The 15,899-nt window shown below is 45.0% G+C and overlaps 1 protein-coding gene across 3 annotated transcripts in view; it reads left to right on the forward strand.

Annotated features, from left to right (window-relative positions):
• Positions 1–15,464, forward strand: part of PHYH (phytanoyl-CoA 2-hydroxylase) — a 39,563-nt gene extending 24,099 nt beyond the window's left edge. The window contains exons 10-13 of one of the 3 annotated variants that reach the window (XM_043552794.1): positions 52–168; positions 8,658–8,806; positions 12,243–12,326; positions 15,141–15,464. The gene's annotated coding sequence lies outside the window, so the exon portion shown is untranslated. Of the gene's footprint in view, positions 1–51; positions 169–8,657; positions 8,807–9,918; positions 10,056–12,242; positions 12,327–15,140 lie in introns of all 3 variants that reach the window. The other 2 variants (XM_043552787.1, XM_037889297.2) reach the window with 2 other exon arrangements.
• The last annotated feature ends 435 nt before the right edge of the window (positions 15,465–15,899 follow it).

Below are 15,899 nucleotides of genomic sequence, written 5' to 3' on the forward strand. Positions count from 1 at the left end.
GTTATAAAGTCGGTGCTTAAGAATTCAATTTGTTCCTTTTGTTCTTTTCAGGCTTGATTGTGGGGCGGCTGACCCTGTGAAATCCTTGCTGGAAATCCTCAGTGACTGAATTCTGGCTCTCCATGGACTTTTCTCTAGGAATTGTGTTGAAGTGCCAGGAGAGGAGAGGTAAAGCAAACTCTAGCCCAGCAGTTCTTAACCAGGGGTCTGAGACCCCCTGAGGGGCCGTGAGCTGGTTTCAGGCATCCGAGGGGTCTTGTGCCTCAAGCCCTAGCACCCCCATGGGTCTGAAACCGGAGCAGAGCTGCGGGGAGCTCTGAGCCTGGATGCCCCCTGAGTCCTGGTGCCCCCCACCAGGCTGAAGCCCCGAGCCCAGGCACCCCTGCGGGGCTGAAGCTGTGAGCGGAGCCATGGGTCTGAAGCCCTGAGCCTGGTGCCCCTGTAGGGCAGAAGCCCAAAGTCCCCCCTGACCCCACAGCTGAAGCCCCAGCTCTCCCACGCCTGGTGGGTGAAGTCCAGAGCCCCAACCTCCTCCCCTGCAGCTGAAATCCTGAGCCCTGCAGGGGCTAAAGCCTTGAGTCTCCCCACCCCTGGTGGCAGAAACCAGGAACCCTGAGCATCCCCCCTGCCACCTCCCGCTGGGCCCTGGAGTTTTTATAGTATGTTGGGGGGGGACCTCAGAAAGAAAATGTTAGAGAACCCCTGCTGTAGCCCACCTAAAACTTACATGAACACAACAGGGATGGAACCATACTCAACGCAAATGTGTTTAAACGTCCATTTGAAATGAATGGGCATGGAAATAGTTTGTACTGTTTGCCCATCTCTAGTTATATGTGTTCAAAGCTTCTTTGCTGACGGTGACAATTTCTTAACAATTTCACCCCAATCCTAAATGTAACAAACCATTTCTCAGGACATTAGTGAGAAAACCAGACATTCACGACCTTAGTCACCTCTCACTTAATGTCAGTCTTACAATGGTATAAATCAGATTGACTTCATGAGAGTTGCTCTTGTTTTATATTGGTTCACAAACTCTATAATTAACTAAATATCTTATTGCTGCAGAATTGGCTAATTTTTCCAAAAATGACTAATCTAGAATCAGTAGAACGGCTGCGATGTCTGAGTGTGTGAAAGTTCTGCACTATTCTGTTTTCTTTTGGGTCAGGATCCCCAGTACTGAATAGCAATCCTAACCATCTGCCTATTGGCCTGTTAGATAGCCTCAATCTGACTCAACCACTGAAAGTCAGACTGTACCAGGGACTAACAATTTTTCTCTAAAATGATTTTATCTTTTGACTTGAGACGAAAGAGAAAAGTGGTTTAATGAGCAAGTTCCCTCTCCCATCACTGAAGAAATATAGAGAAAGCCATTGGGAAACAACTGGGGACTGGTATCATTGGCCTGTGAGTGGATCACGTACAAGAACTCATCTGTAACAATAAAATCATAATAAATAGATAAATAGCAGTTTGGGTAAAAATGCCTTTCTTGAGGTCCTTGTTTGGTAGACCTCAGAGTTGATGTTTACTAACTAGCTGTGTCTGAGGCTCACAGCTAAGTGGCAGATCCTATGTATTGCTTGGAATACATCCAGGGATGAGGATAATGTTCTGTGAAGGAGACTTTGTCCAAGGTATTGAGAGCTCACAAGTGGAAAAAATAAGATTCTGTATGAACATGTTCTTGAACTGCATTGGTTCAAAATTTCCAGTCCACCATCTCCAAGCTGTAGGCGACCTCCCTCAGGTGAGTTCACAGAACACTGCTATTGCTTGGGGGACTACCTCTCCCCCCGCCCCACCCCCCCGGGCAATACTGCCAGAGTTACAATTGGAAGAGGCACTCAGACTAGATTCCCCTTAATTAAAAAGAGAGGGGGGCAGGTCATGGAGCATTCTCTGTGAGGGGCTCTTCACTCTGGAACATGCTTCCCTCTATTCCACTGATCCAAAAAAGCCTGGTTCTACTGCCCTAGTCCAGCAGTTCTCCACCAGGGGTCTGAGGCCCTTGTTATGATTAACGGGATCATGAAACGATCGATTTCATGATTCTAAGGAAAGGAAGCAGCAAGAGCAGCATAATAAAAACAATGGACTTCAAAACAAAAGCAGACTTTCACAAACTCGGAGAACTGGTTAGGTAAGGTCCCATGGGAAGAAAATGTAAGGGAAAAAGGAGTTCAGGAGAGCTGTCAGTTTCTCCAAGAGACACTGTTAAAGGCACAACTGCAAACAATCCCAATGCAAAGGAAAGGAACAGACCAATATGGCTCCATCAGGAGCTCTTTAATGACCTGAAAATCAAAAAGGAATCCCACAGAGAGTGAAAACATGGACAGATTGCTAAGGAGGTGTGCAAAAGAATAGCACAAGTATATAGGAACGACATTAGAAAGGCTCAGTACCGGGTTTACAATGGCACCAGTGGTGCCATGGTGCCGGACCCACACTAGTAAGGGACTCATAATCCTTCCCCTTACTAAAGTCGAGCAACTGTAGCTAGCTGGCTGAGGTGGGGGACTTAGGGAGGATGGTTTGGGTGCATTTTTCGCTCGGCATCGCATTGCAAACACTCCAGTCCTCCCTCCCTTCCCATCCCTGGAGCAAAGAAGCAGAGGTGGCTGCTGGAGGGGGAGAGAGCACCAGAGACTGAGTGGCAAACACAGCCGCTCCCCTCGATCCCCAGGACAATGGTGCTGGACCTGGAGAACGGTAGGTTGGAAGCTGAGGGGGGGGTGAGATTGTGCCAGCGGGCTCACACGGCTCCTGTCCTCTCACTTGTCTGTGGCCGGATAGGCAGAGCCAGCTGCAGGAGGAGACAGTTGCTGTGTGCATGTGGAACAGGGGCAAGTGCATGTCACGGTTGTTAGTGTACAGATCAGAGCAGGCTGGCGTGTGTGTGTGTGTGTGTGTATGGAGCGGTGTCTTAAGGGAGGCCTTGGATGACTGTTACTAAACTCAATAGGATTTGTCAGATATTTACTTCCCCAGCTCTTATTTAATAAGAACAGATTTCTTCCCATTCACATTGTTTTCTCTCATTAGCAAATGGGATTTTCTGTTCACTAGATCTTTCTGTCCTGGATTAGATTTCCTGCCTCTTTGAATCCATTAGTTTCTGTATTTTCTGTTCTCCCAGCATGTCCACTGTCTGTCATCTCCGGTTATGTATTTACCCTCTTGCCTATTTCACCCTCACACACACCCTCTCCTCTCCAACTCCATCCCCCCTTTATGGCTCGAAATCTGCTGTTAATGACTAAGAGCTCACAGCTTTGCTAAACTGCTTCACAAAGGGCGTCGTCTTGGCTTATGGTGGAAAAGGATTTACTTTTTAAATGAGGCTGGAAACAAAAGGGGGTCTGTGTATGTAGAAATGAGAGAGCTGACTGCATGCAAGTTTAGATAAACCATTGCTTATTGTCAAGACTTGCTAGAATTTCATTTGGACTCACTTGGGAGCAGGGAGGGAGGCAGTGTTTTAGGCAAGATTGAAAGACTATGGCCTTGTCTACACTACCAAGTTTTGTTGCCAAAACTGCCGTTTGTCGACCCAAACAGTGAGTGCATACACACTGCAAGGTGACTTTTGTGTGGGAGAATGCCCGGTTTTGGCGACAAAATACATCCACCCTCACGAGGGATTTACGTCTTTTCCCTCCATATTGTTGTCGAAAAAGTGCAAGTGTAGACACCATGCTTCATTTCATCGCTTTAATTGACCTCCAGGAGATGTCCCACCATGCCCATCCTGTCCGCTCTGGTCAGCAGTTTGAACTCCACTGCCCTGCAGCCAAGTAAACAACTCCCCATTAGAAGCCCCAGGAATTTTTAAAATTCCATTTCCTGTTTGCTTGGCATGGAGAGGTCTCAACACATCTTCCCAGGTGAGCATGGTAGGTTATTGCACCAAACACTCTCCCGCATGGACCATTGCAGAGCTGTTGGATCTGCTCAGTACATGGGGAGAGGAGGCTGTGCAGTCCCTGCTGCATTTGAGCCGCAGGAATTGGGATATCTGTGGGCAGATATCTCGAGGCTTGTGCGAAAAGGGCTATGATTGGGATACGCAGCAGTGCAGAGTGAAGATAAAGGAGCTGAGGCAAGTGAACCATAAGGCAAGGGAGGCAAACCACCACTCAGGTGCTTCACCTAAGACCTGCCGGTTTTATAAGGAGCTGGATGCTATCCTTGGTGGCAACCCCACCTCCATTGCCAAGAGCCACATGGATACTTCGGAGGCCACGGAAAGAGGAGTGAACCCAGAGGATGAAGTTATTGATGAAGAGGTGGAGTTAGATCATAGAATCATAGAATATCAGGGTTGGAAGGGATCTCAGGAGGTCATCTAGTCCAACCCCCTGCTCAAAGCAGGACCGATCCCCAATTTTTGCCCCAGATCCCTAAATGGCCCCCTCACGGATTGGAAGCAACGCTTACATTGATCCATAAGCATTCAGGAGGTGTCAGTGACTCAGAAACAGGTAATGCCCTTTTTTGACAGAGTACCCACTCCTCCATCCCTTTTGCCTATTCAATCCTTCCTAAATAGCTTATAACAAGTGATTTTAACATTCCAGTCATGCCAATCTTCCCACCACAGCTCAGTAATACCAACTAAGTCCAGTTTATGCTCATAAACAAACAATTCCAATTTCTCTTGCTTATTATCCAGGCTCCCAGCATTAGTGTATAGACAGGTGAATGTAGGCCTGGTGGTGAAAAAACTCCTCCAAAGAGGGCAAGGTAGAATGGCTCAGGTTGACTTGGAACCCCTCACTCTGCCTAGGGGGCCTGGAGCTGGCCAGAGCAGCCCAGAAATTGGAGCAATCCAGCCAAGAACTTAAAGTTGCTCCTGCTTGGTGAAATCCTTGGGAGTGAATCTGCCATGTGGCACAGCTGCCCCTACAGGCTCAGGGGTACAGTCACCTCACCTCAACCAAGGCCAGCTGGGCAATATAACTAGATGTAGTTCCACAGAGTTTTTAATTGGTTGGTAAACTTTGTTGGGTTCTTCAGGAGCTTTTAGTCAAAAAATGTTATGTCAATGTCAGTCATTATCATTATCACTAACTTTCAGAGCCTTGGCAAAATGCCATCAAAGGCCTTGCGGGGTTACCTTTGCCATGATGACAGTGGAAACAGAGTCTGAATGAATTCTTTGCTGACATCTAGTGATGAGCTGTGGAAGAGGACTTCAGGAGCTGACCTTGTTTGCATGGGCACACCCACCCTGCCTAGGTGCTCAGCACGATGGGACTGCTTGCCCAAATGATCTATTTTGGCCAGTTTTGGATCCCCAGTCTCCTTGTTATTGGGGCAGGAGTAATAAGGGGTTGTTATCCTTGTTGTGTGAATCGAGGGTAGCAGAACTATACCTGGCATAGCCTGATGGAGGGACTCACCCTCAACTAAAATGGCACTCGCTAGGCAGGGGAGGGGACATGGGCCCCAAACCTGGGGGATAGGGGTTGGCAGGCACTTATATTTTTTTGTGGTGTGGGCCCTGTTTAAGGGTTGTAGATACACAGTGGAGAGAAAAAGGTCAAATAGTAATAACAGAGCTAATTTAGACTCAACTGAGAGTCTTGTTACACACTACAGAGCTGAAATCACTGATATCTAGGTCTAAGTATTAGACCTGCTTTGGGACAGTGTCTCTGATGCAAGAGGCTGCTCAGTGTGCACCAGCAGTCAGGCTCCCCAATTAACAGCTGAAATCAATGAGAGCTGTGTAAGTGGTAGCCCCTGAAGACATCTTGGTGAGCAGCGTGGCTGAAGGACAGACTTGGCAAGTGGCCAGCAGGGTGGTTGGTGGAGAGGGTCAGAGCAGAGCCCCGTAGAGAGGGAGTGCCTGAGCAGTGGAATGAGTAAGGTGCCTCCTTACCCTCCACCCCAGGATGGGAGGTGAACGCTGCAGATGCACCTCTGAATTCTGGGTCTGCACTGACCCAGGACAGCAACTGTAAGTGGGGTACAGAGAAGGGACAGGCACATTAAAGGGATTTTTGGGTTCCTGGACTTCAGAACCTGAGGGGAAAAGGACACTGCCCAACTTACTTGGAGGTGGGTCTTTTGCTCATGGTTTATGTTTATGAACCCTAGTTGTGGTGTTTTCCCAAATTAATGCCAAGTTACTTCCCTCCTTTTAGTAAAAGTTTTTTTTTTACACTCAGACTCTGTGCTTGCGAGAGGGGAAGTATTGCCTCTTAAAGGTGCCCAGGGGCTGGTGTGTAATTGTGCCAGGTCACTGAAGCTCGAGCTGGTTTTGTGTTGTATTGTTGAAAAGGAGCCCCTAGGTACTGAATCCCACCCTTGTTGCTGCCAGCTCTGATGGGCAGAAGGATTACAACGGAATACGATTGTTTATCAGTTCTCAGTAGATAATGAGCCTAAACCACAAAGTCTGGAGCTGAATTTCCCAATAGCTTGAACTGTTCAGATCACAGGCTTTGGTTCAGGCCATTATAGGCCCGCTGGCTTCCAGATCAAACTATCCAAGGGCTAGGGATGTTCAGATAGGGAGTCTGGATACAGTCCCATTTCTGGTTGTCAGTAAAATTACAAGGCCAAATTCTCTCAGTTATGCCATAACCAGTCCATTGGCTTCAGTGCAATGGCACCAGTGTTAAGAGGTTAGGCCATACCATTTATTTACTGATTACATATTAAATACATGTAAATAAATACGGAGTTGAAAACAGACTGTCCCCAATAGACAGTTGTATATTTCACCTGATAGAATCTGAACTGCTAAAGACAGCTCACTTGTAATGAAAGAGGCTATGCACACTTTTCCCCCATTGATGCTTTTTTAATGAGAAGCTTTGCCAAGCAACAAAACAAAAGGTTCCTGCAATCAGTTTACTTCCACAAACAGCAGATTAAGAACCAGTTCTAAGCTTAGGGATACAAAGTAACTTGCATTCTAACAGCAGGTTTTTGAGGGTGAGTAACAGATGCAAAACCTGCTGTGACTGGATAGATTATTTCAATACAACAGAAAATGATAGTGGGGTAAAAAACTATGCAACAGCCGATTGAAAAGGAAATTTGTTTTTCTTCTCCAAAAATATTACTGATAGTTACTCATTTTTGACCCGGAGCAGTTAACTAAAGTTTGGGGCCGTGCAGATTGATTCCATTAGGAGGATAAATTGATGATGGAGTCATCTGTCTTTGATACAACCCTGTTGATTTTTAGAGTGTACAAAGTCCTCTTTCCCTGAACACAGGAGGGATTAAACAGAAAATAGTTACTTTGCTTACAGCATCAAGCCTTCTTGCTCACAGCTCCAAGCCTCTTCCAGGCAGCACTCTGCCCAAAAGCTCTGTCATTTAGCATTTTGTGAAGGTCATGCTACTAATGTTTCTGTTGCTACATCTGGTACTTCCTTCTCTGTCCCTTCTACTGTTTCTCTCACCAAACAATCAGCGAAACCCCACTGCTCACATGTGCCTTCGGTTTAGGTGGTGACAGTGTGCCTCTGTTTGGGATGGAGAATGCTACCCAGCTACATAAAGGAGCGTCTTACAACAATCTGAAATATAGGGCAGCAGGTACAACACTGCTGTAATGGATTGGGTTTGAAAGTGGGGCATGTAAAACAGACTCCTAAGGAGCTGACACATACAATTTAACTAACCTGCCGAGTGTGCTGTAGCAGTAAAGAAAGCAAATAGGGTGCATAGGTGCACGCATAAAGGGGGAAGAAAGTCATATGGAAAATCTTAGTGATATGATATATAACTAATATTAAACTCCCTCATCTGCCATGCAGTGGTGTTTTTGGTTACTGTTACCTGAGTTAACAAGAGCCAGAGGGATGATATGGTAAAGGTTCAAAGAAGGGCAATGAGAATGGTTACTATTAGAATATTGAGAATGGCTGGCCTTTTATAATGCCACACCCATGCACCAACTCCCTTGACTCAATTTTGTATAAAAAATTAGTCAGTGGAAGGGGAACTTGTACTTGGATCTCTCACAGCCCAGTCGAATGCCCTTACCAGAGGACTATGGAGTCCAGCTCATGTTTTCTGTGGCCTAATGATTTATATTTATGCAAAGTGGAACAGATTCAACAGGCGAGACAGAGAGACCCTGCACCCAAATATCTCATAGCCCCATGCTTAGGGCACTCACCTGAGACCTGGGGTCAAATCCCTACTCCACATGAGGCAGAAGAGACATTTGACCCCAGGTCTAGCACTTCCTGGGTAAGTACTCTAATCAGTGGGCCAACAGCAGGCACCGTCTCATATGTTTTGAGAAAGGGCTTAGATACCTACCTCCAGCAGAGGGCTCACAGCTGTGAGTCCTGAACAGAGAGAGGCACCCCCAGCAGCCCCGAGTTAGGTGCCTAATTCCCTTTGAGGGATGGGGCGTAGACCACACCCCTTGCCTCAGCATTTCCTGTTGGCTAGTTTAGGTGACTGCCAACTCAGCTTGCTGGCTTCTGTGAATCTCACTCTTAGGTGACTAACTCTCCCTGTGCATTGTATAGGGAGCCTGGGTATTTACTCAGGGCTGTGGATGGCACAAGGCGGTAGGAGTTAGGCGTTGCAACATGGGTTTAAGTCCCCTTTGCGGATCTAGCCCAAAGGGACAGCTTTGAACTGCCCTCTCTCTCTTTCTTTCAAAGTGTCAAGCTGCCCATTCACCAATCATCTGTGGACTCTCGGCAACTTTTAACCCATTTTACTCCCAGTCCTGCAAAACTTTAGTAGACAAAACTTCAATGAATTCATTGGCGCTACTGGCATGAGTAAAGTGAGCAGGATTTTGTTAGAGGTATGGTATGTTAGCTACTACATATGTTAGGCACAGTATACACCTCGTTAATAGGTATTATGTGCATGGTTTTAATATGATATATGTGTGTGTGCTGAGACATTATGTTTACTGGGCACAAGCAAACATATGCATTTTAATACAGCTAAACGTAATGTATACATCTAGGAACAAAGAATGCAGGTCATACCTACAGAATGGGAGACTCTATCCTGGGAAGCAGTGACCCTGAATGAGATTTGGGGGCTATGGTGGATAATCAGCAGAACAGTAGTTCTTTTGGCCAGTGTCACGCTAGGAGCTTATGCAATCCTGGGATGTGTGAACAGGGAAATGTCAAGTAGGAGTTGAGAGGTTATTTTACCTCTGTATTGGCACTGATGCAACTGCTACTGAAATACTGTGTACAGTCCTGGTGCCCACAAGTCCAGACAAATGTTGATTAATTGGAGAGGATTCAGAGAAGAGCCATGAGAATGATTAAAGGATTAGAAAACTTATAATGACAGACTCAAGGAGCTCAATCTATTTGGCTTAACAAAAAGAAGGTTAAAGGGTGGCTTGATTACAGGCTATAAGTACCTAGAGAGGGAACAAATATTTAATTTGAGTTCTTCAATCTAGCAGAGAAAGATATAACACAATCCAATGGCTGGAAGTTGAAGCTAAACAAATTCTGACTAGAAATAAGGCATGGATCTTTAATTGTGAGTGTATTTAACCATTGGCTTTAATCAAAGGTCATGGAGAAAAATTCTGTGGCTAGATTTAGTGATAGTAATAACGAACCTACATTGGATGAAAGATGCTAGATCAGATAGTTCCTGAAGTCTTTACAAGCTTTATTAAATGACTGAATAAAACTATCTACTGCATCATTGCAATACTGAGCGTGGGGTTTAGAACCCAAACTCTCAAGAAATGCAGAAGTTGAAGCTCCCACAAAAACATTAACTTGCCCACATTGCACATCCTGTGTTAAGTCATGGCATACGTTGAGCAATATACACAGTTATATATTGGTAGGGCAGAAGGAATACACCTGTGCCTAGGGCACAGAATTGGAAGTATGGAGACATGGGTTCTAACTTCTAATCCTATATCTGCCCTAGGCTTCCTGTGTGACCATGGGCAGCCATGAAAGCCAAGAGTGCTGACTGATTCGGGGCGTCAACCTGGAACACCTTGGGCTTGGTTTTCAGAAGTGCTGAGCACCCATAAGTTCAAGGTGGAGTCAATGGAAATAAGGGTGTGTATGGCTAAATTAACATTTCTGAAATGCATTCTGTTCTCCAATTAGAAAGCAGCTATAGAAGTGCAAAATATTACTCTCTCTCAAAGGTACTGTAACATGGGCCATATAAGTATCTGAATACTTCATGATCCTTAACATACTTATCCTGACAACAGCCCTGTGGGGGAGGGAACTGCTATTATCTCCATTTCACTGATGGGGAAACTGAGGCACAGACAGACCAAGTGGCTTGCCCAAGCTCACACAGGAAGTCTGTGGCAGAATAGGGAATAGAACTCAGATCTTCTAAGTCCCAGGCTAAACCCCCCAACCACTGGACCATCCTTTCTATCTAATCAATACAGTATTAAATATGTAACTGAATATAATAAGGGTATTATATTAAACTACATAATTAATAAGAGAAGAGTAGAGAACATTATGGATGTGCAATATGGATGAGTTCATTGTTGCAGAAAGCTGAAATTTATCATTTCCTGCAGAGATGACCCAAGCCTGCAGATATTGGAGAAGGGGCAGAGTGAGGGCACACAGCTTCATCCATATGAGCATGCTCAGTACAAGCCAAGCCACAAATTTGGGGAGGCAGTTTTTGGTCACAAAAGTGTAACCCTAACATTGCCTTAACAGAGATTTCACATTTATTTTCTTTTTTTAATTTAAAAAAAGTGAGAAAAAGACTTTAAAATTGAGGAAAAAGTTTGAAAACCCTTGAGGCATCCTAAACTTTTAAGTCCATTAAATTTTTAAAGTAGTACAAGCTTTTAAGTATTTTAAATCCTTTAAATGCATAAGTGCTAAAAGCTCCCTTAAATCCTCGAGATTTAGGAGTGTGAATTAAGGGCCTGGAGGACTGACGCAGACACTAGAGCAGCGGTTCTCAAACTGTGGGCCGGGACCCCAAAGTGGGTCACGACCCCCTTTGAATGGGGTTGCCAGGCCTGGCTTAGACTCGGTGGGGCAGTGGGGCTGAAGCCAGAGACCCACTGCCCAGGGCCAAAGCCAAAGCCTGAGGGCTTCAGCCCTGGGTGGTGGGGCTCAGGTTGCAGGCCCCCTGCCTGGGGCTGAAACTCTTGAGCTTCAGCTTTGGCCCTCCTTCCCAGAGCGGTGGGGCTTGGGCTTTGACTCCCAACTCAGGGAAATGGGGCATGGGCAGGCTCAGGCTTCAGTCCCCCTTCCTGGAGTCATGAAGTGATTTTTGTTGTCAGAAGTGGGTCACGGTGCAATGAAGTTTGAAAACCCCTGCACTAGATTGTAGATTATGAGGCAGCCGCTGGGTACTACTTCGAAACCAGGGTTAAAAAAATCCTTCTTGGGGTACTGCTGACTCATCCTACCAGAAATGTCTCATTCTTGGTGCTCATGACAATGCATCTGATGAGCAATTTTCCACCTTTGGAATAGGAAATTTGTTGGTGATTACCTGAAAATGTCCTCTCTTCAAGTCATAAGGTCCAAAGAACTCTTACAAGGGTTCTTCAGCCTGCTTGAAGTTTAGGGGCAAAGCCAGACCTGCCAGTCACAGGGAACAGGGGAATGCCCTGCCTTTTGAAGGTCTCTCCAGTTGAAATAACTACCACAGCCAAGATAATTCAAATCTACTTTCCTAACTTAAAGGTTGTGTTAGCTATACTTTGAGGAAAAAGTACAGCAGACTTTTCTTACTGAAGAGTATAGGAAATTCCCACTAGTGACAACAAACCCAAATTCTTCATTGTCAGTTTTCATCTCTATTCTGAGCGATCTATTTGTCTGCAGCAGTGATTTTCAATCTTTCTAGACTACCATACCCCTTTCAGGAGTCTGATTTGTCTGAGTACCCTAAGATTCACCTCATTTAAAAACTCGAGCTTTGGCTTTCTGCCCTGGGTCCCAGTGAGTCTAACACTCGCCCACAGTTTAAGAACTCCTAATATAGTATATAGAACAGTATAAACATGTCTTTGTATGAAATTTTAGTTTGTACTGACTTTGCCAGTGCTTTTTATGTAGCTTGTTGTAAAACTAGGCAAATATCTAGATGAGTTGATGTACCCCCTGGAAGATCTCTGTGTACCCCCAGGGGTACATGTACCCCTGGTTGAGAACCACTGATCTGCAGGGTGGCCCAGATCTGTGGACATTATTACTCAAAGGAAATTTTCAGATAAACATGGATAAATATTCCTATTCTTCACACAGCTCCAGCACAATAGGATTTTCATAGCATTGTGCCTCCAGTGTGGGAAGCAGGATCATCCTTTAAATGTGGACATTCCAAACGAGGTATGTTTTATTATTGTATGTGTTGCCCTTCTGCCAGGTGGAGCCAGCAGCAAGCAGGGCTGGGTTCAATATTTAGGGGTTCCTTTTCAACAATACAACACAGAACCGGCTCGTGCCCCCACCCAGTAACCTGGGAAAATTACACACCACCCCTGGGTGCCTCTGAAGGGGAATACTTCCCCTCTCACAAGCACAGAGTCTGACTGTAGAAAAGAAACTTTTAATGAAAGGAGGGAAGTCACCCAACATTAATTAGGGAAAATGCCACAAGCAGGATTCATAATCATAAAACTGTAAGCAGGACACCCACCCCAGAGTGCATGGGGCAGCGTCTTCTGCCTCATGTTCTTGAGTTCTACAACCAAAAGTTCCTTTTTTTTGCCCCCCCTCTGCTCCCTCACCATACCTCACTCACAGTGATTGTCCTTTGTAAGTGAGGACCCAGGGTTCAGAGGTGCATCTGTGTGAGTTCACCTGCCACCCAGGGAAGAAGGCACCTTGCTTGTTCCGCCATCTGAGCACTTGCTCTGGCTGGCCGCCCCGCCAGCCGCTACTCGGTGCCTGGCTGCCCTGCCAGCCACAATTCCTCTCTGCTGGCTGTGGTTCCTCGCAGCCTGCCTCACCAGCTGCTTGTTGCCTTGCCAGCTACTCGTTAGCCAGCTGTCAGTCAGCTTCTGCTGCCACCTGCCTCTCTGCTGTGACCGCTGCACATCAGTCTCTTAGTAATTTTCAGCTCTTTGCAGGCTAGGCAGAAACACTGCCCCATCTCAAGTGATTTCAGCTCTCAGTGATTTTTTTAGCTCTTAGCAGGCTGGGCAGAAACACAGTCCCACCTCAACTGATCTCAGCTCTCATTGAGCATTTAAAATAACAAAGAGGCTCCTAATAAAGCCTGTTTAGCTCTTTCTTTGAAGAGTGGGGGGCGGGGGGGAATAGGTTAAACCAGTCCAGGAATCCTTAGGGAAAATCCACACCTCCTGCCTGGGACATCTGTTCTCACCCCATCTTACTTTCCTAGGCCTCTGGCATTCGAGCCCCTGGCTTAACTAGGTCCTTTCAGATCAGGGTGATCCCCTTATTTGGGACAGGTTAACTGCAGTTCTGCTCCCCTTTATTCATACAATAATGACAACAACATTGGTAACAGCATTTTACTACTCCTGCATTCAGTACTAAAATGATTTGTCATCCAACACCAGCCAAAGTTGATTACTTTGAGCAACACCATTCCATCTGCTGGATAGCTAAGCAGAGTAGGTGTGTTCTTGTAAATACAGTTTGCTCCTGAAGTCTCTCCCCATCCCAGCTAGCTGTCAGGGGAGAATTCATTCAGACCCTGCTTACATCCGTGGGACAAATAGCACTGCCTATTAATAAGTTTACTTGACACTTCTCACGTTAAAGCCCTGTTTTCAGTTGCTTATAACTTTGCCAAACTAACTATTTGGGCTGATATTTATATACCTCAGGCTGAAATACATATATTAAATTTCTGCCAAAATGAGGATAGGGTAAAATACATTGTTTTACCCATGGTAAGATATTCTAGTGACCTAGTCTTTGAAAAACTCTGCTTTGAAGCAGAGAGATGTGAAACTTGGCAGGGGGTGGCCTGTGTAAGGGATAGCCCTTTTACCATCCCTGTGAAAATCAGCTCAAATTTAGCCAAGTTATAACCTTTTGAAAAAAAATTGCAATTTGTGCTTGTTCATTAGAAATTTCTTCAATTTTAGCAGCTAAGATCTCTGAAGATTACATCCTCGCAGAGCATGCTTGAACCTATCATAGCTCAAAGAAAAGGAGTACTTGTGGCACCTTAGAGACTAACCAATTTATTTGAGCATAAGCTTTCGTGAGCTACAGCTCACTTCATCGGATGAAGGTGTAGCTGTAGTTCACGAAAGCTTATGCTCAAATAAATTGGTTAGTCTCTAAGGTGCCACAAGTACTCCTTTTCTTTTTGCGAATACAGACTAACACAGCTGTTACTCTGAAACCTATCATAGGTCAGATTGCTGACTAGACTGTGCATGTACCATCCACACAGAGCGAGAGATCAGGCTTCAGCCCAGAGCTACAGGAGCAAAGCTGGACTTTCCCCATAATGGCTGCTCCAGACTGGGGTAGGGCCAAGCTCTGGAAATGAGAGCAGGGAGCTTGTCTCTTCTGTGCCCTCAGTGACCCCCTGTTGCAATTCATTCAGCATGGAGGAGGAAACTACCCAATTTGAATGCAGATGGAACAAAAGCCAGACCAGGGGAGTGAAAGGAGTAGGTTGGGACAAGGAATGTGGTAAGACTGGGTGTGACGTTATCTGATTAGAGTATGACCATGCAAATCATTGTTGCTACCACTGCAATATAATTGCAACAAATCTTACACAAAGTGCGACACATGGCTAGAAAGGGTTAAGCATTCTGCAGGATAAATGACCCAGATTCAACTTTTAGAGACACATTAGAAAAGTATGTAAATGGTAATTAGGGCCATTCCATGTTAGGCTAGAACTTTGAAGTGCATACCAGTATTGTTAGAGAATTAGAGGTGATACTAATTGTATGTATTTACTTATATCTTGTTAGATGTTCGTTCCTGCCTGTCACTATAGCTATTGATTCAAAGATCAAAAGGGAATATTAACACTTAAATGAATCCTGGGTGAAATAATGTCATTGTCTACATGTCTCTTTAAAGTTTGTGATAAACTGCCTAATGGATAAATTGCCTTATGTTAATCCATGTAGCTAATTACTGGTAATGCTTAGGAAATAGATCTACTTCAAAGTCTCAATAATTGCCTATCGTTCACCTAAGGATTCTGACCTGTCAAAAGAAAGCCTGGAACTGTATAAAAACACCTGGGGTCCTGATCCTTTTCATCTCAGATCTGCTTAATGCTTCATGCAGGGGAATCTTAAACCATGAGGCTGAGATCTCCAGTCCTAATCTGGATCACCCTCAATATGAGCATTGGACTATAACCTATGGATTAATTCTAAAAGAACTCTTTGCAACTACAAAGCTCACCATCTCTACTATGAATCTAATCTCAAAACTGTACTCATGTCTATATGTATAGTGATCTTTTAACCAATAATCTCTCTTTTCTTTTTAAATAAATTTTAGTTTAGTTAATAAGAATTGGCTGTAAGCATGTATTTGGGTAAGAGCTAGAATATTCATTAACCTGGGAGGTAATGTGTCCAATCCTTTAGGATTGGTAGAACTTTCGTATATGATGATTAAGATTTTCAGTAATCCTCATCGTATTTGACTTGGCTGTCTGGGTGGAGGCCTAAGGTTGGGTTGCTTTAATGGAACTGTGTTGTTGGCTTCTGGGTAACCAGTGAGGTATTATAGAAGCTGTTTGTGCTGGTTTGGTAAATCTAAGTATTGGAATATCCACCAGCTTTGGGGATTGTCTGCCCCATTCTTGCAGTTCATCCTAATTGAGTAACTCCAGTGTGGCTCCCTGGGACTCCAGTCACTCTGGGACTGGAGGGTGGGAGAAAAACTGTGACTGGCTCGGCAAGGAAACTGGGATTGACTAGATAAGGAAAGGGAGGAATGACT

Source organism: Chelonia mydas, chromosome 1 (assembly GCF_015237465.2).
Source record: "Chelonia mydas isolate rCheMyd1 chromosome 1, rCheMyd1.pri.v2, whole genome shotgun sequence".
Taxonomy (NCBI): domain Eukaryota; kingdom Metazoa; phylum Chordata; order Testudines; family Cheloniidae; genus Chelonia; species Chelonia mydas.